Here is a 24,413-nt window from a genome sequence, read left to right on the forward strand (position 1 = left end):
GTTACAACTGTTTGGATTTTTTTCCCCCTCCTTTAGACTGAGAATCAGAAGATCATGTGTTACCTCTGCAGCCTTGAACAAAACACACCCCTTCTCTTAGTCTGTTTTTTTTTTATATAAAATAGAAACAATAAATTTGTTTCCTGGGATCATCTCATGACTCAAATAAGAGAATGTATATACATAAAAAATAAAAAGAGAATGTGCTTTGTAAACTATAGATAATGCCCAAATATGAAAAGTTATAATGCTTTTGATTATACAACAGCCAAGTGTTCAGGATAAGATTTTTTTAGACATATATATTTACTTTAGAGAGAGAGAGCATGCACAGGCATGTGTTAGAGAGGGGAGGGGCAGGGGCAGAGGGAGAGATCGAATCCTCAGGCAGACTCCCTTCTGAGTGCAGAGGCCGATGTGGGGCTCTGTCCCAGGACCTTGGGATCATGACCTGAGCCAAAATCAAGAATCAGCTGCTTAAACGACTGTGCCACCCAGGCACCCCCAGAATAAGATTCTAAAAAATAATAATATTTATTGAGGGCTTACTGTTGTAGGAGTATTCTATGTGACCTCTATCTCATTTAATTCTAAAAACAATTTTTTCTTAAAGAAAATTTAAAAGCTATCCTAAAAGTAAATTTTCATATTATCCTCACAGCTGGGGAAACACAGGCACAAGAGAGGTTAAGTAGGGGCTTCTGGGTGGCTCATTCACTTAACCTTCTGCTTTTGGCTCAGGTCGTAATCCCAGGGTCCTGAGATTGAGCCCTATGTTGGGTTTCCTGCTCAGCAGGGAGTCTGCTCTCCCTCTGTCTCTCCGCCTGCTTTTGCCCACTCTCTGTATGTCTCTCTCTCACAGATAAATAAATAAAATAATAAAAAGAAGTTATGTAACTTGCTCAATGTCATAGTAAATATTAGAACCAGATACAGACCCTGTTGTGTGACTTTGAAGTCTGTGTTCTTTCTTTTTTAAGTTTACCAAATATATACATAGCCCTCAAAATATTGTAGATTAAATTACTTTAGCCTTTCTCAAATCATTGTGCATTGGAAGATGCTATAATTCAGGTTACCTGGCTGGCTCGGTCAGTGTAGTATGAGACTCGATCTCACAGTTGTGAGTTTGAGCCACCCTGGGGCTACAGCTTACTTACCTAAAATAAAAACGTTGTAATTGGGCTTGTTTTCTTTTTCCTTTTAACCCCTTCACCATTTCTCCCACCTCCAGCCCCCCACCTCTGGCAATCACCCATCTGTTCTATCTGGGAGCTCAGTTTTTTTGTTTTTGTTTTGTTTGTTTTAAGTTCCACAAGTAAGTGATTTATAGCATTTGTCTTTCTCTGTCTGGCCTGTTTTACTTAGCATAATGCCTTAAAGATCCATCCATTGGGCAAGTGGAAAGATTTCATTCTTTATTCTGGCTGAGTAGTATTCCATTGGGTTTACCTCCAACAATTTCTTTATCCATTCATCCACTCATGGGCACTTAGGTTGTTTCTATATTTTCATTGTTGTAGATAACCCTGCAGTGAACACAGGGGTGCATATACCTGTTTCATTTAGTGTTTTCATTTTCTTCGGATAAATAGAAGGGGAATTGCTGGATCGTATGGTAGTTCTAGTTTTAATTTTTTAAAGGATCTTCTGTACTGTTTTCCATAGTGGCCACACCAATTTATACTCCCAGTAACAATGCACAAGAGTTTTCCTCTTCTTCACATCTTCACCAAGACTTGTTTGTTCTTGTCTGTTTAATAATGGCCATTCTAACAGGTGTGAAGTGGTATCTCACTGTGGTTTTGATTTGCATTTCCCTGATGATTAATGATGTTGAGCGTCTTTTCATGTTCATGTTGACCCATCTGTATGTCTTCTTTAGAAAAATGTCCATTTGGATGTGCCCATTTTTAAATTAGATTGTTTGTGGGGGGTTTTGTTTGTTTGCTTTTGTTTTGTGGTTTTGTTTTGTTTTGTTGTTTTGCTTTTGAGTTGCATGAGTTCTTTATATTTTGGGTAGTAACCCCTTATCACATAAATGATTTGCAAATGTTTTCCCATACAGTAGGTTGCCTTCTTATTTTGTTGATAGTTTCCATTGCTGTTTGGAAGCTTTTTAGTTCGATGTAGTCCCACATTTTTTTTTTTTTTTTTTTTGGTTTTTACTTTTGGTATCTGGTTAAAAAAATCATTACAAAGACCTATGTCAAGGAGACTGTCTCTGTGTTTTCTGCTAAGAGTTTTATGGTTTCAAGTCTTACATTCTAGTCTTAAATCCATTTTGAGTTAATTCTTCTGTATGGTGTAAGATAGTGGTGCAGTTTCATTCTTTTGCATGTGGCTCTCCAGTTTTCCCAGCAGCGTTTATTAAAGAGACTATTCTTTCCCCCTTGTTTATTCTTGGCTCCTTGGTCATAAGTTATTGGACCACAGATGTGTGGGTTTTCTTCTGGGCTCTCTCTTCTTTTCTGGTGATCTGTGTGTCTGTTTTTATGCCAATACTGGATTGTTTTGATTACTCTAGCTTTGTAATAGTCCAAAATCAGCGAGTGTGATGCCTTTATCATTGTTATTCTTTCTCTAAGGTGCTCTGGCTATTCAGAATCTTTTGTGGCTTCATACAAATTTTTGGATCCTTTGTTCTATTTTTGTGAAAAAATGGAATTGGAATTTTGATAGGAATTACATCGAAGCTGTAGATGTTTTGGGGAAGTGTGGACATTTTAACGCTATTAATTCTTCTAATCTTTGAGCGTGGAATGTCTTTCCATTTACGTGTCTTGTCTTCAGTTTCTTTCCTTAATGTCTTGTAGTTTTCAGTATATAGGGTTTCACCTCTTCGTGAAGTTTCTTCCTGGGTATTTTATTCTTTTTGATGCAACTTCAGGTGGGTCATCTTCCTAATTTCTTTTTCTGATAATTCATTTTTAATGTATAGACACACAACAGTGTATTTTGTGTATTGATATTGTATCCTGTATCTTTACTGAATTCAGTCATTAGTTCAGACAGTTTTCCCGTGCAGTCTTTAAGGTTTTCCTTATATACTCTGCCATTTGCAAATAGTGACAGTTTTTCTTCTTTCTTTCCAATTTAGATGCCTTTTGTTTATTTTTCTTGCATAATTGCTCTGCCTAGGATTTCCAATACTATGTTGAATAAAAGTGGCGAGGAAAGATCAGGAAAGTTCCTAATGTAGAGGATCTTAGAGGAAATAGTAACAGCTAAAACTTTTCTCTATTGGTTGTGATGTTATCTATGGGCTTGTCATATGTGGCCTTACTCATGGTGAGGTATGCTCCCACTCTACCCACTCTGTTGAGAATTTTGATCATAAATGGATATTAAGTTTTGTTAAACGCTTTCTTTGCATCTCTCAAGATGATCACATGATTTCTATTCTTCATTTTGTTTATGTGATCGATCACTTTGATTGATGTGCACATGTGAACCCTCCTTCTATTCCTGGACTAAATCCCACTTGATCATAGTACATGATCTTTTCAGCATATTGGTGAACTTGGTTTGCTAGTATTTTGTTGAACATTTTTGCCTCTGTATTCATCAGGGATATTGGCCTGTAATTTTCTTTTCATGGGGTGTCCTTGTCTGGATTTGGTATCAGGGTAATGTTGGCCTCAGGAAATGAGTTTGGAAGCTTTCTCTTCTGTTTTTTGGAAAAGTTTGAGAAGGATTGGTATGAATTCTTCTCTGAATGGTAGAATTCACCATTAAAAGCATCTGGTCTTGGAACTCGGTTTTTGGGAGGTTTTAAATTGCTGATATGATGAGCACTGGGTGCTTTATGTAAGTGTTGAATCACTGAATTCTCTTCCTGAAACTAACATTATACTGTGTATGTCACTAATTAGAATTTATTTGTTTATTTATTTATTATTTTTTTTTACTTTTTTAAAAAGATTTGTTTATTTGATAGAGAGAAACACAATAAAAGAGGGAACACAAGCAAGGGGAGTGGGAAAGTGAGAAGCATGCTTCCCGCCAAGCAGGGAGCCTGATGTGGGGCTCAATCCCAGGACCCTGGGATCATGACCTGAGCCGAAGGCAGATGCGTAACAACTGAGCCACCCAGGTGCCCCTAAGATTTTATTTATATGAGAGAGCGAGGGACCACGGACAGCAGGAGCAGGAGGGGCAGAGGCAGGAGCAGGAGGGGCAGAGGGAGAGGAGGAGAGAGAGAGTCTCAAGAAGACTCCAGGCTGCGCTTGGAGCCTGGTGTGGGGCTCAGTCACATGACCCTGAGATCACAACCTGAGCCGAAACCAAGAGTTGGACACTCAACCAACTGAGCCATCAGGAGCTGCAACAAACTAGAATTTAAATAAAAACCCTGCAACATAAATATAAATAAATAAATTGCTGATTCTTTGAGGTTGTCCAAATTGTTGCTGTGTACTGTTCACAGTAGTCCGTTTGAGCCTCTGTATTGGTGGTGTCCATTGTAATATCTGTACTGTCATTTCTGATTTTACTCCCCTCTTTTTCCTTTCTTGGTATGTGTAGCCAAGGCTTTGTCAGTTCTGTTATAGATATACTTTCTAGATTTATTTATTTGAGAGAGACAGAGTGCACGGGGGGCGAGGCAGAGGGAGAGAGAATCCCAAGCCGACACCTCACTGAGCACAGATCCTGACACAGGGCTCGACCTCAAGTCCCTGACATCATGAACTGTGTCAAAATCAACAGTCGGACCCTTAATCAACTGAGCCACCCAGGCGCCCTGATCTTTTCTCTTTTTTTAGTCTCTCCTTTATTTATTTCTGTTCTGATCTTTGTTGTTTCTCTCCTTCTACTGACTTTATGCTCCGTTCTTCTTTTCCTGTAGGTCACAAGGTGTCGTGTTAGGGTGTGTCTTTGAGACTTCTCTTGCTTCTTGAGGCAGGCTTGTATTGCTATAAACTTCCCTCTTTAGAACCACTTTTGCTGCCTCTCACAAATGTTGGTGTGTGTTTAAACAGCGTTGAATTCTATTTTGTCGGTTTATAGCTCTCCCAGCTCTCTCTTGGATCCCACTTATACAGAACATCTTTTCTGTCCCGTTGCTTTTGGTCTGTGTTGTCCTTAGGTCCAAAGTGAGTCTTCTGTGGGCAGCACATGGATGGGTATTGTGTTTTCAGCCACTGTATGTCTTTTGATTGGACATGTCACCAAATTCGTTTTAAATCACTGTCGACTGCGTTCTGCTCTGGGTTTGCATAAGCCAGTTGACTTGAATAAAGAAAGGCCAGATGCTGGTTTCGTCTCTCCTTTTGCTCTCACCTTGGAGTCATTTGTAATAACAAAGACTGTTTACTGAGTCCCTGCTATGTGTGAGGCCATTGCTGCGTGTTGACCCACTTGATCCCTTCTGTAACCTGGCGTGAGAGGGACGATCCTTTTCCCCATTCTGGAGGTGAGGAAACTAAAGCTCAGAGAGGCTCAATCTGTGCGTCTAACAACTATCTATGGAGCTCGGCCTCTGTGCCAGGCCGCGGTGTGGGCCTAGGATACAGAAGAGACCCAGAGGGGTCCTTGGGAAACAGGGCGTCCTTTAGCATCCCTCTGCTCTCTCTGAGTGCCGGCCGAACTGGGCTGGCTCTGGACATGAGAAACTATGGACCCTGCTCCTGCCACTGCAGAGCAGGTGCTGTGTGCCCTGTGTGTGAGGGTGCTCCCTCCTTCCTGCATCCAGCTCATGGTCAGGAGCAGGGTCACTGAGGGGGCGGCCCAGAGAAGGTTGGGAGATGACCATGCCTTTTTCTCTTAACAGGAAGGACCCTGTTCTGTCTGAATTATGGAGTCTGGCACTAGGTGGCTACCAGATGGCCAGGGCTGGGAGTGGAGGGTGTGGGAGGAGGGCCTGAATGTGGGCAAAGAAAGGAGTCCGGTCCATATTTGGTGATATTTTTCTTCACAGAACTGGGTTCTAATTCTGACTTCCTGCTTACAGCTGTGTATCTTGGCACTTCCTAGGCCTGAGCCTCAGTTTCTGTATCTGTGAAAGGGATTATTTGAGGATTAAATGACAATACAGGGAATGTAGATTGGTTAGAATTTTTATTGAGGGACATTAATTTGTTTCCTTTGTCTTTTTAGTTCTTACACATGACTGTTTGTGAGCACCTTTGTGCTTAAAGCTCTTACCAAGTACAGGATGATCCTCTCAGGACATATTCCCAGAAGTGGACTTCTTCAGTGACAGGCAGTGACCAGCTTGAATCTGCCGTCAGGTTTCTTCCAAAAAGCTTCCACCAGGACTTTCAGCAGCAAGGACTGAAAGAGCAAGTTCTGCGTGCAGCCTCTCTGAGCTGGGGGTCTTATTTCAAGATAGCCTTGTTGTACGTGAAAATCGGTTTCTTACTGTGGGAATGTATGCAGCCTTTTGTTTTTTTTTTGTTTTGTGTACAGATTTGTTCAAATAAATTCAGTGCCAGTGTAATAAAATGAGAGATAAGAGAACCCACTGCCGTGTTGAGAAGATTTAAACGAGTGTATTTTGTTAGACTCCAAGAGCCCCAGACTTTTTTTCTTTGAATTTTTGACATTAAATATTCCTATTCCCAGCCTTTTATACTGTGATTTTGAGAGCTCTGTTCCTCTGTTCTTTGTTATAATCAAAAAATAGATACTTCGGGGTATAACCCACATTTACCAGGTACCTCCTACTAAATTAGACACAGTTCACATTAGAGTTATGGGTGGAAACCCTGCGTGAGAGGGACGATCCTTTTCCCCATTCTGGAGGTGAGGAAAGTAAAGCTCAGAGAGGCTCAGTCTGTGCATCTAGCAGTATCTATGGAGCTTATGTTTTCCTGGAACATTCTCAGGGTTTGCAGGCATGGCGGGGGGCATGCAGGGACCCAGAACTGCCTGTGGTGATGGTGGGCCTGGCCGTACATACATCCCAGGCATGTATGGGAGCGAGGCCCACAGCCTTCTCCCTGAGGAGCTAAAGCCTTTCCCAACTTGTTCCTTTTCTTCCTGAGTCTGTGGACTTCGGTGAATGATTTTGTTCATAGGTCAGAGCACACCCTCTGACTGTGTTCTGGGGCCTGCTCTTTCAGAAACCATCAACGGCTATCTTACAAAATATCTGGAACAATTGAAGGCCCCTGAGGGGACTCGTTCAGAAGCCCTTGGAAACCTGCATCTTGACTCCTCGCCAGGTGAGTCTGCTATGACTCCTGGCTCCATCCCAGGGGAGGCCCCAGTCCCAGGAACCTGCCATTTGAAGTATGTATGTTATGGCATTGGGAACTTTGCCACCTGAGTCCTAGCTAGACACCAGCTCATGCTTTTGCTTCTCTTTTTGGAAAAGTGCCAGGTAGATCTTTGGATTCTTCTTGATCACCCCCGCCTTGGTCTTGCACACGGTCTGCACACAGATCGTTGGGTTGATAGAAGTCATTCTTCCCTTCCACAGATTCCCAGAAGGGACTGCTGGGTGTACTACCTTCTGTTTAGCCAGCTAGAAATTGTGGTTTTGAATAGCCTCATTGTGACTGTTCTCAGCGAGAACGAGGTGAATGGCTTGGGGAAGGGGAGCAGGAGGGCCGTGTGATTGCTGACCGAGGGGGACCCCAGGCTGTGCCCCATGGACGCACCTGCTCTTCAATAGCTGTCATTCCCTCCCACTGCTCACTTGCCTTCGTGGCACCTGTCATACGGGACCCGTCAATGCCCCATATCGTGGCCTAGGTGGTGCCCGTCACAAAAACACCAAATGGAACAAATGGCGTGGCCTGAAACCCGTTATATTTGCAAAAATCTAGTGAGAATCCCGTGTTCAGGAACCTCTGGTAGTTTCCTAAGCTGGTACTTACTGTTGGTGTTAAAAAATAAAGGGGTACGCAGTCTCGGTGCCTCACGTGACGGCTTTCTGGTTGGGATTTAACCTGTGCTGGGGCAGGTCATAGAAGGGGACAGAACATCTCTCTTTGCACGGTAGCCCAGTCACACCCATAGCATCTGGCTGTGAGCTGTGGGGAGATCCTGCGGCCAGGGGTGAAATTGGGAGACCTGGAACAAGATCATCTCACCAGCAGGGGCCTGAAGCCAGTGTAGGGACACACCCCTGCAAGCCGCTTTGCCTTGCTGGGGGGATTACAGAATAATCATTTGATCCCTGCCTGTGTTCGAAAATGGTCAAGTCATTATTGAAAACCTGAAACCTGAAAATCAGGCCCCACTGAGAGAAGAGACTCCTGAAAATCAGGCCCCACTGAGAGAAGAGACTCCTTCATCACTGTTGGCGGGGTCCTGAAACCCTGCCACTCCATTCAAGTCATCTGTCCTGAGTGCCTGCCCTGGGCAAGGCAAGGGCTTTGGGGGTAGGCCAAGATAGATGCAGTCCCGCTGTCCAGGGGCCCAGGTTCCCATCAAGGCGTGTGGCCTGTCAACAAGTACGTGGTGAGCGGAACAGAGAGGGGAAGTCACTCTGTGCCATTTGAGGGGCTGGAGGAAGGTTTTCTGTGCCATTTGAGGGGTGATGTCACTGACGCATGGCCCTCCTGTCCTGTCCGCAGGGTACCAGATCGCCTACCGCCTGGCAGGCAACAGCCCAGCACGTTCACCACGGTGGAGGTGGGTGCCACGCTGAGGCAGTTCACGGGCACAGAGCTGGCCTGGAGTCGGCGTACATGTTCAGGCTGCCAGCCAAGACGAGGCAGGGCTGGGGGGAGCCACTGAAGGCCCCCGTCATCATCACTGAGAAGAGAGGTAAGACCCGAGCCCCAAGTCCACTGTCGTGGTGCTACGGGGAGGAGAGCTGGGCAGGAAACAGAACCGTGAACTTGCAGGGTCCACAGCTTCTGGGTCAGGCCCTGTACTGTCGCGTGTCTACACAGCCTGACATTTATCAGACAGGCAGGAATGTCCCCAGTTTAATTCTTGAGACTCGGCTCAGAGAGGTTGTGTAAGTGGCCCAGGGTGGCTCTGTGTCCTCATGTTTGAGGGCAGCTCCCTGAGGCCAGGCACTTGGTCTCTGATGTTCAAAACCACGTGTCCAGCAGAGCAGGTGCTCAGTAAAGTTTCCTGTGGAGCAGTCCTAGGGAGATCTATCTTCATGGACGCTGTTTCTGTTCCAAACACTGGCAAGGTGCTTATTGTACATTGTCTTGGTTTATCCTCACCAAAGCTTGGGGAACAAAGCACTGTGAGCCTCAGTTCTACAGAAGAAGTGGGGGCCCAGACAGATTTGTTCATGTGCCAGGGACGCAGCTGTGGGGCAGTGATGTGAACACCCTCCACACACCCCCAGACCCCCTCTTCCCACACCAATCTGCTGTGAGTTCCCATCTCGGCAAGCCCCTGATGTGCCCTTCAGCCTCGCTCTGGGATCTGCCTCAGCAGGCTCCCTAACCAAGGCCACCCCAGCTCCAGGTGTGGTGGTCAGGGCCAGGCCCAGAGGTCTCAGGGAAGAGGACGACAGGAAGGCGCCTGCACGCAGAGCCGACGGGTGCGCTTGGAGAGATGGCCTGTCCTACCTCCCATGTGAGAGTGCCCAGCGCCAGGCTCTGCAGCTGTGTGACCTTAGGCAAGGCCCTTCCCCTCTCTGCGCCCTGGCGCCCACCTGGTGGCCTCTTGGGAAGCACCCGAAGACCAGCACTGTCCACGTGGTGTCATGACCTTGCTGAGAGTGTGACCTGGTATCCCTGTGTGTGATCACTCTAGGACAAGATCTAGAGCAGATGGTCTAAGTGAGGCAGGGGTTGAACCCAGAGTGCTTGAAAAACAATCCAAAGGGCCAATCCAAAACCTACCAAAGATAGAAGGCAAAAGAGACTGGTGTGCACTGAGCCCTTGCCACATTCTGGCCACCTTCCAGGCATTGAAGCCCATTGCTCTCTCTACTCACACACAAGCAGGCCGAACCCCGTCCTCTAGGGTTTTTGTGGAGGCTTCATTCCACAGGCTAGACTGATGAAAGCATTGGCCATTGGCCATTGATTGAACCTCCAGCCCTTCTCCCCTCCCCAGAAGTCATGGGTGGAACCAAAAGTTCCAACCCTCTGATCACAAGGTTGGTTGTCCTGGTGACCAGCCCACATCCTCATTAACATGACAAGAGGCACCTTTGTCACTCTGGACAAAGACATGTATATGAGAAACATGTTTTCTCATCTGAATGGCTAAATAGATATTCTTCTAATAAGTCACAACATTGCAAACATGGCTCCAGTCTCTGCTTCTGTGCTCACAGGACGCCCTCCCAGCGGTGTGTCCAAATCTCTCTCCTCTTCTAAGGACGTTTGGATCTTCTTATTGCCTCAGTATTTGTCAAATGATTGCTGGATCCTAAATTGCTTCTCAAAATATGCTTTTGCTTCATGTTCGGCAACTGATCATGTGGAACACTTGGGCTCCCCGTGTGAATTAGCTATTATAATACCTTGCTCATGTTCATCTGTGCAAACTTTGCTGTTACATTTGCAAGCAGCTTTGCTGTTAGTGACCTTCAACCTTGAAGGTAGTCCTCTTGACTTTAGGTGTCATTGAAAAGACTCCTAGATACTTTGTTTTGGGGTTTGGGGGGCATCGGTAGCTTTAGCTTGTATTTGTAGGACCCAGGACTCTATGTATGCATTTATGTCAGGTAGATTCCTAGAAGTGTAATTGCTGGGTTAAAAGGCAAGTGCATTGAAAACCTTGATAAATAAAACCAAATTGCCCTCCAAAAAAGAAACCAGTCCTTGGATCAGGGTGCTTCCTACTGCACTGTGACTTGCTCTTAACCGCAAGGTCTGCAAAACCCTGTGTCCATATAAGCTGGCATCCACAGGTACCAGGGGTTAGGACACCAATGTATCTTTTTGGAGGACACAGTTTGACCCACAACAGAGGAGTTTTCCTACAGCAAAGCTGTGGCCTCTACTCTGGGACGAGGACAGCATTTCCTAAGACACTGGTGGCGTCCTACAGACAGTGGCTGTGCAGGCATCACGGGGAATTCGGTGCGCATCCCTGTCTCTGGACAAGCTTCACCACCCTGCTGCAGCCAGGGGTCCTGGGCGTGCCCTTTGTCCATCTGTCTGGTCACAGCTTGAGCGGTTCTTGTCCTTATTTGCTGAGTATTTCAGAGGAGACACGGGACCCAGAGCCCCTGGCCCCCTGGCCTGCGCTCTGGCTGCTGCAGCCCTCCCCAAGCTAATTAACCAACAGAAATTGACAGGAGGGAGAATGTGAGCTGGGCATCCCTGTGTGCATCCTGGTGTGGGTTAAATTCTGAGATTCAGGGCCTGGCTACCACCACTCATGTTCCACAGGGTGTCGAAACATCGAATGAGCACCTACTCTACCCTAGGCCCTTCGTATGCCACCTGACATTGGAGGGACCATGGGGTTTCCAGCTTAGGTCTCAGTCAGGGCAGAGTAGCGGTGATCTGACATGTAGAGCACTCACTGCCCCACCCCACCATTAAGGCTGCCACGAGCCTTGGTGGCTGTCAGTGAGCCGGTGTGGCCAGCTGGTAGATGAGGCAGAACCAGTCCACATGCATAGTTCCCTTTGAGTTCTGGGTTCACTAGGCAATGGGCAGTGTCTTTGCCCACCTGGTACCTGGGCCGTAGTCCCCACCTTAGCCTGGGGTCCTACAAGTATTCGGGATAAGATGCTCAGTGTTCACGTACCACACACCATCACCAGGAAACCCAGGCTCTCGGGGACTGATCTTCTACCTGGGGGCCCCCTGTGCTCCTCTTCATGAATGTGGTACCTTTTTGTCTGTAAGCACCAACAACCCCTGTTTGAATTAGTGACTTCCTCCAGCGCAGTTGGCTGATTCAGCTTGAAGCAGAGGTCATGAAGCCCTGTGACCTCCAAGAGACGAGAGCCTGAACAGCCTTCTGCAGGAATACTGGATCTACTACTGGGAGCTGGAGTCAGAGATATCCTCAGCCTCTGTGTCCAAGACACTCAAAACCCTTTCGGCTTTACGGGCTGAGCTCACAGGTGAGACGATTCCCTGTCCCAACATAGGCACCGCCCTGTTCTCCAGGGGAGGAACCGTTGTGCATGTTCTCTCCGTGCACGGCATGCTGGGAAATGCCCCGGAGGGCCAGAGGAGATGGGGCTCACCTCCAGTGGGCAGAGCCACTGGGGTGGACAGGTTTCTGAGGCAGCCCAGATGTGCACGGAGAGGGGATGGCCCATGGAGAGCTCCTGGGCTTTGGGGGCTTGCACCCAGTGTGGAGATCAGGGGAGGCTTCACGGAGGAGGAGCCATTTGAGATAGGTTGTCAGAGAAAAGGGATTTCACCAAGGACACCAGAAAAGGTAAGACTTACAAGGCCCCAGCAAAGCTAAATGTTCAGGGAGCGGGAAAAGTGAGGTGTTCCTGGGCCAGCTGACCCCTGTCTCCTTCCACTTATAGATCTGAGAAACACCAGCGCTATGGGGTCATCCTGACGATCTACAACATCATCGGCGAGATCCCGGCCAACGAGCCTATGGAAGTGTTTGTCGGCGAGGCCGGTAAGCTCCAGGCGCCCCCACCCTCTGGGAGGCCTGGCCTGGCCCTCTCAGGGGCCGAGCAGTGTGCCCGTGATGAGGAGCATGGTGCTGGTGTGTGGCTGGGGGACTCCAGGTCCCTGCTGGGAGAGACGGGATCTGCAGACGGCCCGAGAGACCCGTCCAGTTGTGCTTTCAGACCTAAGGGTTCATTTCACACCCAGGGCCCTCTTCGTGTGTCCCAGGTCGTGCTCCCGGAGAGAGGCTGCTTTCTCCACGGGAATCCAGCCATGTGGGGACCTTGGCCTCTGCCGGGAAGTCTGTGCTTGGTTGCCCAATGTCCCTGGCAGGGCCCAGCAGCGGCCTGGCCCCCACGTCAGCCTGACGTGCTCACGGCCCCGTCGCATGTCTCAGAAAGCCACGTGGATCATTGCTTGTTGCCTCTGCTGAGAAGTTTGTGCTCAGAAGCCCACGGTCCCTGGCGGGCCCCAGCAGCACACCAGCACCCTCGTCAGCCTGACCTCCTGGTCACGGCCCCTTCTCAGGGCTCAGAAAGCCACATCAATCATTGTTTGTATCCCTTTCAGATAAGACACAACCCCTGAGTTTGTTCCCAGGGCTGTCCCTTCTGTAGAGGCTCCCAGAGTGAGGTCATGTTGCGTTGAGAGCAGATTGGGCTCCTGTTAGACCAGAGGACCCCGTCCGCTCTCCCGCCCTGTGCCGGGGCTCCCACTCGGGTCAGCTGGGGCAGGTAGGGGGCCGAGCTTCAGGCTGGGAATGACAGGAATTCCTTCTGAGGACAGAGCCCCCGGGCTTGCAGAGCCCCTGGGCCTGCCCACAGAAACGTGTCAAGTGACCTTTCGAAATTTGGAGAGGTTACTGTTAGAAACGAAAGGACAGCACTGGGAGCCTAACTAAGCAGGATTTTTCTGGAACAGTCAAGTAACCTTTGCACCAAGTGAGGATGAGTGAAGTGCAATGCCTGGAGTGTAGGTTGTGTTGGCTTCTCTGTAGGTCTGTCGCCAGGGGTTAGTCTGGCTGGGGGGGTGGGGTCCGGGGAGCCAGTGTTTGGGGCAGATGGGACTCACTTCAGAGGAGCCCCCCGAGCCTGAGCAGGAGCATGGGCAGGGAGGGGAAGTGCCTCGCGCTGTCTGGAAGGCGGGGGCTCCAGTCCTATCTGGCACCTGGGCCCACATTGGTCCCCACAAGGGCTGGGGTGAGGGAAGCGCATGGCCAGCCAGCTTCTATCCGCAGCACCTGAACTGCCCATGGGCGGCCTGCACCCCAGACCTGGGCCCCTGAGTCACAGGGGCCAGGGCAGATGCTCAGAGGAAAGGACTGGAGCCAGGGAGGCAGGCAGGCACAGGGAGCCATGTCGGTCAGCCAGGTCACCAGGGGCCTGAAGGCCAGCCCCATGCTCTCTGCCATGTTGGTCGGTTGGCGTGTATCGGGGCAAAATGCGCGCAGCATGAAGTGTGCCGCCCCCACCACCTGGAAGCAGACGGTGTGGCACCGGGAGCACTCATGCTCTGGCACAGCCATCACCCCCGCGTGGGCAGAACCCCCCCTTCCCAGAGAGAAACCCCTTTCTGGTGAAGCTTCTCTCACCAGACATGTTTTTGAGGTACATAGCATGTGTCAGCACTTTGTTCTTCTCTTGGCTGGGAATATTCAACTGTGTCCACACACACTTTGTGTATGTGGATTGTTGGTTGTTGGTTACGTGGCTTGTCCTAGCCATCTGGGTTCTGTGAGGAGAGCTGCTGTGAACACTGGTGCATGGGTCTTTTCCAGCAGCACTGAGCTGATGCTGCATCCAGCTGGGAAGGGGGGGGGCCACGGAGGCTGCACCTGGGGCTCTGGCCTTGAGGTGGGGTGCGGGCTCCTTCTGCACCCTGGGGCCCTGGTGAATTGGGGTTTGATTTCCTGAGGCAGCAGGCCCAGGCAGCTCTGTCCTAGGTCACAGTGAAAATTCAGTGATACTGAAGAATAAGAGGTCCTTGGCCTGGTGCCTGGCCCAGGGACACACAGACAGCTGTCTGTCCACCTGCACTCCAGGGTTGAGGCAGGGCAAGCAGCCCCTGACCGCCCCTAGCTCCGCTTACACCCTTGTGTCAGCCCAATTTTAAAGGCAGAATGCGCTCCCTCTCCCAACTCAGATGGACCCATCTACAGAGCCAAGATGGTCATGACAGAGGAGAGGAAAACCAGTGTCAACCCTGAGAAAGCTCTGACCCAAGAGGGTGTTGGCAGCAAGGAGCAGTCTTGGCCCAGGAAGTGACCAAGGCAGCCAAGCGCTCGGCCTGGGCCTGAGCTACCAGCACAGACAAACCTGATGTTCAGAGCCTGGCCAGGGGCTGGGAGACTGCGGTCTGGCTCCAGACTGAGGGGGCATTCTGCATAGCCCACAGACTCAGCTGCAGGGGCTCCAGAATTTCCCCAGAGGAGCAGTTTGGGGGAGCGGGCAAGTGCGGCTCACTGCTGCCTAAGGAAGTGGGGCCAAGGCCAGGGGCCACCTCCCCTGCATGAGGGAGGTGGTACCAGATGTGGGGTTGGGTCCAGGTGGCAGGGAACCTTCGGAAACCACCCTTGGGGTTCCCCCTCCTGTTTCACCTGGGTGGGAGATAGTGGCACAGATGCGCAGCGTAGGGCCTTGCCATCCTAAATAAAGTCTCTGTGAACAGTGTTGCAAATCCCTTACAACCTTTGATTCTCTCCTTGAGAGAAAATGCTAGAAGCAGAATCCCTGGCTCAGAGGACATGGGGGTTTTGTGCTTGGAGAAACTGAAGCTCATTGACATGCCGTGCCCTGGGGACCAGGATGTGGGTCTTGTGGTCTCTCTGCTTCCACATTTCCATCTTGCCTGATTTGTTAGGTGATAATACATCTCACTAGCATTCGGTCCGCAAGCCTCTCATCCCTACTGTGCCATCAAATGCCTGTGACTGTACACGGCGCTCTTTCTTGCGGGGTCTTAAAGTCCTGGGGGTGATAGGTGAGAGCTTTGTAAAAAAAAAAAAAAATCAAGGTGTCATGTCCCACCTGACTTGGAGCCCATGGTTTCCCTGTTCTGTTGTCTGTCCCTGAGTTTCCTTTGCTGAAATGGCGTGGTCAAACCTCTCGCTCTGCGGCGTCTCCACTCCTCGTCCAGGTGCCCAGCAAGGACCCAGAATGTCCTCCAAATTGTCATGGTTCCATGGTTCCCATCAACTCTTTAGCGCATCTGGAATTTGTTTCAGTGCCTGGCCGACGTCAGCTTCTCAGTGATATTAGAACGCTCACAAACTCTGATGTCAATGGTAAAGTGGTTCTGAGAATCATTCAGAATCATGTGCTGAATCTTTAAATATATATGCAGGCATATGGAGAGAGAGAGAATTCATATGCCATACAATTCGCCAGTTAAAGTTTACAATTCAGTGGTTTTTAGTATATTCAATATATGCTATATTAGTATATTTATTCAATTTTATATATTTTACATTTCATATATATTTTATATGTATTTTAGTATATTTAGTATATCCATCTCAAATTGATTTTTAGAACAGTTTCATCACCACCAACAGCGACCCTCTACCTTGGGATTCATTCACCCCCCACGTCACCTGCACCCTCCTGCCCCAGGCAAACACTAATTTACTTTCTATAGATCCATCTTCTGGGCACTTGAGACAGGGGACATGGTACAACAGGTGGTATTTTGTGACTGCGTTTTCATTTCATACTTTTTACATTCATCCACACAGGAGCATGTTTCTGAAATTCGTTGTATGTTATTGTTGGATTCCACTGCATGGATAGAGCATAGACTACCAATTCATCAGTGGATGGACACATGGCTTACTTCCACTTTGGAGGGATGACCAGGAATGCTGCCGTGCCCATTTATGTACAAAGTTTCTGTGTTTTCATTTCTTTTGGTTAGAAACCCAGGAGCAGAACTTCCAGGCTAGATGATAGCTCTGTGTCTGGCATTTTGAGGAACTGCCAAATGCTTCCCAAAGTGGCTGATCTATCCACGTTTCTACCGGCACTGAATGAAGGTTCCGATTTCTCCTGTCTTTGCCAACTCTCTCTGTCCTCTGTCTTGGTGCCTGCAGCCATCTTGGAAATTGGGGTGTGGTTGCTCGTGGAGGTTTTGATTCCCATTTCCCTAACGGTTATGACGTTAGGCATCTTTTTCTGTGCTTTTTGGCCATTTCCATATCTTCAGAGAAACATCTGCTGGGATCCTTTGCCCACATTTTTCAAATTGGGTTATTTTTTTTTAAAGGCTTAAAATGTATTTTAATAAGCTGATGCTATTAGTGCTCCATTTCTCAGAAAAACTCCAAAGATATCAGGGACAAATCAAACATGGTACACCAATAAAAAAATGTACAGCATAACTACCTATGAGAGGCAAGGCTCAGAGCTACCGTCCGACCTTCAGCACACAGCAACCCTGTCCCCAAGATTGTACAAGGCCTATCGAGAAAAGCTGTGAACAGCAACATCATAGACACAGAAGGGCCATTCCTGGGTTGTCCTAACCCAAGAAAAAAGATGGAGGCAACTTAACACAAGATTTTTTTTTTTTTTAAGATACAGTAAAATGAAAATCTCTAAGAGAAAATGTCTTCCTTAGGACATGAAGGGGTAATATATGGGATATAACAGAAGCGTATGTATGTTGTCTGTGACCTCTGTGGACATTTGCCTGAGTTCCCACCTGTGAGTGAATGGAACAATGGGGCTAAGGTCATTGGGAGATGCTTATTTTTGTGGTGTATGTGGCAGCGTCTCTGGGGTTTGGAGAGGGTATAATGAGAAACCAAATAGAACAGGCTGGACAAAGAATGGAATGATCAAGATTAATATGGGCTCTAACTGGATCCATTTTGCCATGGTCCCCCCCCCAGAAGGCCCCCAACAATCACATGAAACTTCAGGAATGTACCATAGAAAATCAATTAGTTAAACGATATACCACACAGAACTGATTTGTTAAATATCGCCCCTCCCTTGCTCTCAGCCTCCAGCAAACTCCCTCAGAGTAGTACAGGCAAGGAAGACCTAACTATTGGGAGGAATCCCTAACACTTTTCCAGGGCAGAATTCTGGCTAGTCCAAAAAGGGTCCTTCTTTTAAGGGTTTTTGTGAAACTAGACATCGAAATTTTTATTAGTATTGGCGACGTTTGTTGGGAGCAAATTCAGCTCCAGGAGCTGCACAGTTGAATGCAGAAGGGGTTCCACCAATTGCCCCAATTCCTTCCATTGTAGCAGCTTGGCCAAAGCGTTCAGTTGTTGGTGGGGTCAGTATCAAGGTTCCAGGGCGCCTGGGTGGCTCAGTTGGTTAAGCGACTGCCTTCGGCTCAGGTCATGATCCTGGAGTCCCCGGATCGAGTCCCACATCGGGCTCTCTGCTCAGCAGGGAGTCTGCTTCGCCCTCTGACCCTCCCCCCTCTCATGTGCTCTCTCTCTCTCATTCTCTGTCTCTCAAATAAATAAATAAAATCTTTAAAAAAAAATATCAAGGTTCCATCTGGCATCATAGTGGCAGGTCCTGGAGGAGCTGGGGTACCTGCTGGCACTGGAGCAGGGGGCATGGCGCCTCTGTTGTTGATGCCCATAGCACCTCCCATAGCCATCTGGCCCATCCGTATCTCCTGTTCTCTCGCACTCTCGCATCAGGGAATGTTCCCTTGAATCCTTCCTGCTGTTGCTGCATCATTTCTTCCTGTTGCCGCCGCATCTCTTCCTCACGGCGCCTGCATTCCTCCTTCTGCCTGAGCTCCAGTTGCTTTCGTTTTTGCACTTCTTGGTTGTGCAGCTCTTCCATCCTCCAAAGTTCTTCTTGACCTCATCAAATCCTGTCTCATTAGCATGACCTGGTGCTCATGGCGAGTGGCCTCCATCTCCATCTGCAGCTTCTCATGAGCTTCCTTGATGTTGTGGTCCACTTGGTCCTGCTGCTGCTTCTCCATCTCAGTGAGTGCCTTCCAGCGCATGGCATACTCATACTCAAAGGAGCCAGGCTGTGCAAATCTGGGTGGCTGCTCTCGCTCCTTGTGAAATTGCTGGTTCTTTATAACCAGCTTCTCTGGAAGTCCCTCTTCATCATCCAACTGGTCCCTGGGCTCCACAGTCATAGGCCAAGGAAATGTGGTTAACAGGAAGGAGCCTTCACTGCACCTGTCCAGAGCTTTCCGAGCAGCTGGCTTCCCTGAGAATTCAACAATACCTTTCCCTGAGGGCCTTCCTCGATCATCCACGATGACTACAGCCCTTTCCACCTGGCCAAACACCGAAAAGGCTTCCTCCAGCAGTACATTGGAAACATACTGAGGAAGGTTTCAGACTGTAAGGGATGCCCTATGGCAGGCAAAGCGCACACGCAGCTGCTTTCCATGGAGTGGCATGTTGTCCAGTTCTACTTTGGCAATCTCCGCTAGGGTTCGTGTTTCCAAGCAGATAAAGGCAAAGCCCTTATCCTTATGAATGAAGACTTCGCCTGCCTTCCCATATTTCTTAAATAGTTTCCTCATCTCCTCCTCAGTGATGTCAGGAGGAAGATTGCCCACAAAGAGCCGGCTACGTTGGGTGAAGGTCTTCTCTCCTGGTTTCCTAAAATTCTTCAGGTCAATAGTCAAGCCTTCATTTTGGCTGCTGGCTTGTTGCCCATTTGCAGGTATCGGTGGCAGTGGTGGCTGCTGCTCTTGCTGCTGGTGGTGATGCTGATGATGCTTCCTTGGATTATGGTTTTACTTCTCCAAGTTAAAGGTTTTATTGCTCTGCATTTTTGCACCCCTCTACCGACTGTTCTCAGAGTAACGGTGATGCTACATGGCCTCTACCATCCCGAGAAAAGCTCAAATTGGGTTATTTTTTAAAAATCAATTATTACTGAGTTGTAAGAGGTCTTATGTTCCATATCAGATATACATCTGCCAACATTATGTCCCAGTCTGTGGCTTGTCTTGTCCCTTTCTTGATGTTTTCATTTAAAGCTCCAAAGTTTTTGTTTTTACTTTTTTTGTAGGATCATTACATATGATCTATGAAAGGCACACCCAGACCAATTTCTGTGGTGGAACACCAGGTCACATTTTGCCCAGAGCAATGTTACCAAGGTTGTTCTGCTTCCAACCCTAACTGAGATGCATTCTCCGTCCTTGTCGGATCTTGTTGTCCTTAATCAAGTGGCTTTTCTTCCATCAGCCTAAATTGCTACTTGCTGCAGGGTCTGGGCCCCACAGAGAAATCCCTTTTACCACTGTCTCCCAAGAGGCTAAGTCTTTGACTCCTAACCAGAATAAAATGACTCATTAAACTAGTCTGTTGCCTTTCAGAATGAATATGGCAACATGGCTTGAAATATTCTTCCTAAAATAGGTCCCCTATAATAAATATACCCCCCAAATAGGCAGCAGCCAGAAGGTAAATGCACATTGGAGTCATTCCATGATGTGCTAAAAAGGTGGTTTAAATTGTCTCTTTAGAGTAGGTAATTATGGTGCTCTTGGGTGTAAAATCAGCATGATGAGCAGGTAAGCATGAAATTTTGGAGGCTGTCATAGGAGGGGGGGGGAGATGAACCAGCAGACATAAGATCATCTAAGTTACCAGAGTTACAAAGAGTAATGAGAACAAGAACAGGCCTGGTCCTGAATCATGAGGTTAGCTTTCTACTCAGTTGTCATCTGCTTCTCATCCTGGGTTGAAGGTGAATGTCATCCTAGGAAGAGCCGGGTGTCAGTTGTAGGAGTTGAAGTCCATGTATTTGGTTGATTCCCTCTAATTTGGTGTCCCAGGAAGTGGTTAACAGGGCCTGGTGAAGTCCCTTCTGTCCTGGTTGTGGAGAGTCTTTAATTTGGTGTCTCTTCTGATAGAATCACCTGGCATCAGTCCATGCTCTTTGCTCTTCTTCATTTGGGCTTTTGTTGAAGAAGGAGTTGGGAATTGTTACTCAGCGCAGTGTTCGTGGTTCTGACAGACACACGTCCACTCAGTAGTGCTGCCATGTTTGGAAGTACTGATCTGTTGAAGTGAGATGGCTCCTTTCTTTGTTACCTGTTCCTGAATGTCGCATTCAACAATTCTCAGAACACTTCACCATTGTGTCTATTTGGAGTGTACAATTGCCAGTGTCTGAGCTCCCGTCTCAATTGCACGATAAAAGGAAAAATTCTTTGTGAAGTATGTTCCCAGTTAGAGTTTTCTGATGTCAATGTCAGGGGAAGGATTTTACACCTTGCTTTGGAATCGGTGTTTCCTCAGTGTGAGGATGTCCTTGTTCCCTAAGGAAAATGGGGTAAGTGAGGACTTTCCCTTCCTCATCCCACTGAGAGGATTTTATTCTGCGTGAGTCCTCCCAGGTCCTTGATGTGTTGGCTCCACGTGTAATGGGATTCCCACATTGGATTGGATTTCATTGGATTTCAGCAGCAGCAATGATCCAGGGTGTCCCCGGAGGGTTCCTGCACCTTCGCTACTGTGTCAGGGATGATGCTCACCCTGAGTTCTTGGTGTAAGCTCAGGATGGAGCTCCACCTGAAGCTTCTCGCACTACAATCCAGCTCTAGTGTTTCCCCCCACAAGTTCACATTGAGTTCATCACCGAGTGATGGTTATTGAGGAGGGCCCATGGTGTGATGAGCATTGGGTGTTATACCTAACTAATGAATCATTAAACACTACATCAAACACTATTGATGTGCTGTTCAGTGGCTAACTGAGCATAAGAAAAAACTTTAAAAAAGTGCCTTAAAAAGGGGAGAAGAGAAAGAGGTAGAGAGGCGTGAGGGGAAGGAAAATGTGAAAGCTGCGAGGCAAACGTGAGAGGGTTAAAATTTGACCTTGATCACAAAGAAATGAAATGAAATTGTCTACCAAGGAGCAGAAACACATTATAGGACATTGGTGATTAGAAACTGTTGACAAGGTAAACTGTGAGCGAGAAAAAGTACATGAGGATGGGATGCTGGGGAGATTAAGATGGGGAAAATCAACAAAAGCGAGGGACTGAAAGAGGTGCCATGTTACAGTTTCAGTCCAAGTCTAACTGAAATCTCCTGTTCTCCGAGGATACGGAATGAGCCGCAGGTTAGGTGGTTAGAGACGAATGTGTTGAAAGAAATGTGACAGTATTGCAGGGGTGTTTCCACATGGGCCTTACAAGAGGTGAGGACTGATGTAGGAAAGACGTAAGGGTTCGAGGCCGACAGTCAAGAAAGGGTTCTTGTGAGGTTGGTTGTAAAAAGGTGATTTTATTACAGCACAGGGACAGCCAGGAGTGCCTGAGGATTGTCACATTGTAACACATGGTGGGCGGAGAGGTGTAGGGTGCCAGGTTCTGGTTTGTCCTCATCTAGCCTTCTACTCCCTCATTTACCCCCTGAATAGTTTGACCCTTAAATCTTGAAGGTTGTTGAAGGTGGAAGGTTTCATCTTCTGTAACTTCTTCCTGCTGAAGAGGGGCATAGAGATGTCCCTATGGGTCACTATTGGTCAGTTGGTGGCCTATATATGTAGGAGTTGTGAAAGGGTGAGTCTAGGGGAGACCGTTTGTGTGGCTCTTCCTGAGTGGAAGGGGCCATCTGTCGTCTGGAAGTTATTGCAGTGAAGGATTCTGGGCACCAAGTGGAGAGACACTGGAGAAAACAACAAAACATGATTAGAATAAACAAAGGAAAGAGAAGCCCAATTAAGAGTCCATTGATAGTGGATGAGAATCCTCCCCCAGACCAAGAGTTTAGCCAATTTTTTAAAGGAAAGAGAGGGATCCTTTAAAGCACTAATTTGAGTATTCATTCTGTCAGAAACCCAGAAATATTTCTGTGATAATCTGGAATTTACACAGGGCATTCTGTCTTTGTAATAGCACACGTTCCACCTTGTGCAGCAGGTAAAATATCTAATGCCATTCTATTGTGTAGAACTGCTTTACGCATTTGAGTCATTTCAATATTTAATAGAGAAATGGTGTTTTGGGTATCATATAGGTCCTGGACTATGTACTTATTAAGGGCTTCCATGTGCCACACGACAACCTCCAGTCCCAAAGAGGGAACAGAGATGGGTGCTAAGTGGCCATAACAGTGGAACACAGAATGTGTCCACGGTTGCTTTAAATTTGGAAGGTTGGCTGGGTTGGTGATGGCTTTCATAATGCGCCCATGCATCCAGGCAAAACCCAAGAGTACGGTGGCCTGTCCAGCCTGGGGGAAGCCGTGGCCACAGGTTAGAGCTGCATAGCCACTGGGTCTCAGCCAGGAACCAGCCATCTAATACGGGGCCTCCTTGAACTGCAGTCAGGATTTCAAGTGCTACTCGGTTTTGGAGGGCCCTTCTTTGAACGTGCAGTCATTTCAGGCCCATATTGGATTGGGGAGTCATGGCTTGTTCATAATCCCCTTCTCTTCAAATTGCTCCATGGGCATATAGGGCTAGGAAGGCATATTTGAGTCAGTATAAATACCTTTAAGGCTTTTGCCAATTGCAAAGAACAGGTGGGCACTCTTACTTCTGCTTTTGGGGGCAGATGTGTTTGCTGACAGGGCTTTGGCCTCAACAGTCTGAGTTAGACTAAGTGGAGCACACCCAGTTTTTCTTACCCCCTTTCCATGAAACTAATGCCATTGGTAAACCACCTGTCCTCTGCATTTTCATAGGGGCATCTTAAATCTGGTCGATTCAATAACCTGTGGACAGTTACGCTCTATAGAAGTAAAATGGTCATGTCCAGGCATAAGGGTAGCTGGGTTTAAAGTGGGACAGTTTTTAAGTATTGTTTGGGCATATCCATAAGCATAACATGGTACTTAATAGGTAGACCTCCTATCATCTATTGGTGGCCTTTGGTCTGTATGACACTCTGGACCTGACGTGAAGTCATTCCAGTCAGGAACGGTCCTGAAGTGAACTTTGAGGCTACTTTTACCAGGAGGGCTGTTGGATGCTTACTTAAAGCCTCTGTTTGCAATTGTACCTCAAAGGGGTGGCTCATCGGATCAATATGACTATGAGGGATGAAACCATGAAGAAGCGCTTTTTGTTTGAGGTCCAGCCTTAATATCATAATTACAAGGAATCGCTGGCAAGTGGGAGAAAACTTGTCCGGGGGTAAGGGCATCCCTAAGTGCATCATCCAATCCAATTCTAATGAAAGTGGGGTCATCCAGCACAGGAAGTTGTACAGATCAGGGTCAGGTTCCCCGTGGGATGTGCTCGGGGCATCCTAGAGCCTGCAGAGACTAGGACCTTCCTCTTGTCTCCTCTTTGTGCTCAGGCGCTAGGGCAGCATCCCAGGTTTCGTGCGGTTTCCTGAGGTGCCAACAAGTGAGTCAGGGAAGCGATGGAGAACATGTGTGCATGTGTGCCTTCCCCATTTCCTGCCAAACTCACCCCATTCATAAGTCCTTCTCTTCTGATTGAGAGATGGCTTCCTTTGTTTTTTCTTCCAAGTTGATTGAAGGGGAGCATCCTGAGGGCTGCAAGGAAGAGCAGAATCAGGCATAACCATCTTTCCAGTCAGGAAACACCCAAGTGGGGCATTCCAGTCCCCGTCTCCCTTTCCTGAAGCCCCTCCGGCAGGGTGAGCTCTGCCCTGCGGACTCCCAGCCCAGCTCCCTGCTCAGCTGTTCAGGGCTGCTTCCCAGACTCAGTGGTGAGGGGTCAGGGTGATGCTAAGAAAGGCTGAGGAGGGCTGCAGAGTGATTTCCTGAGCACTGCAGATGCAAAGTCTCAGTGCCTGCAGGAAACCAGGTCCTCCAGGTGGGCCTCGTCAAACCAGGAAACGGGGAGGAGCTAGAAAGAGGAGCTCATGGACCGCAGAGAGAGGAAGGGCAAGACCTGGAGGAGGAAATGAATCACAGGCACAATGTTGCTCCTTCCATCGGAATCTTCTTCGTCCATGGAGTTCTCTTCGCGTGCGGAGAGCAGTGGTGATGCTGGGGGTGCCGTGGGAAAGGACAAAG

The 24,413-nt window shown here is 47.9% G+C and overlaps 1 pseudogene; it reads right to left on the reverse strand.

Annotated features, from left to right (window-relative positions):
* Positions 1-17,617: 17,617 nt before the first annotated feature.
* On the reverse strand, positions 17,618-19,255 carry LOC114201962 (non-POU domain-containing octamer-binding protein-like; annotated as a pseudogene).
* Between the last annotated feature and the right edge of the window lie 5,158 nt (positions 19,256-24,413).

This window comes from Eumetopias jubatus, unplaced genomic scaffold (genome assembly GCF_037043125.1).
Source record: "Eumetopias jubatus isolate StellerSeaLion01/CBP00866 unplaced genomic scaffold, mEumJub1_p1.0 scaffold_16, whole genome shotgun sequence".
Taxonomy (NCBI): Eukaryota; Metazoa; Chordata; class Mammalia; order Carnivora; family Otariidae; genus Eumetopias; species Eumetopias jubatus.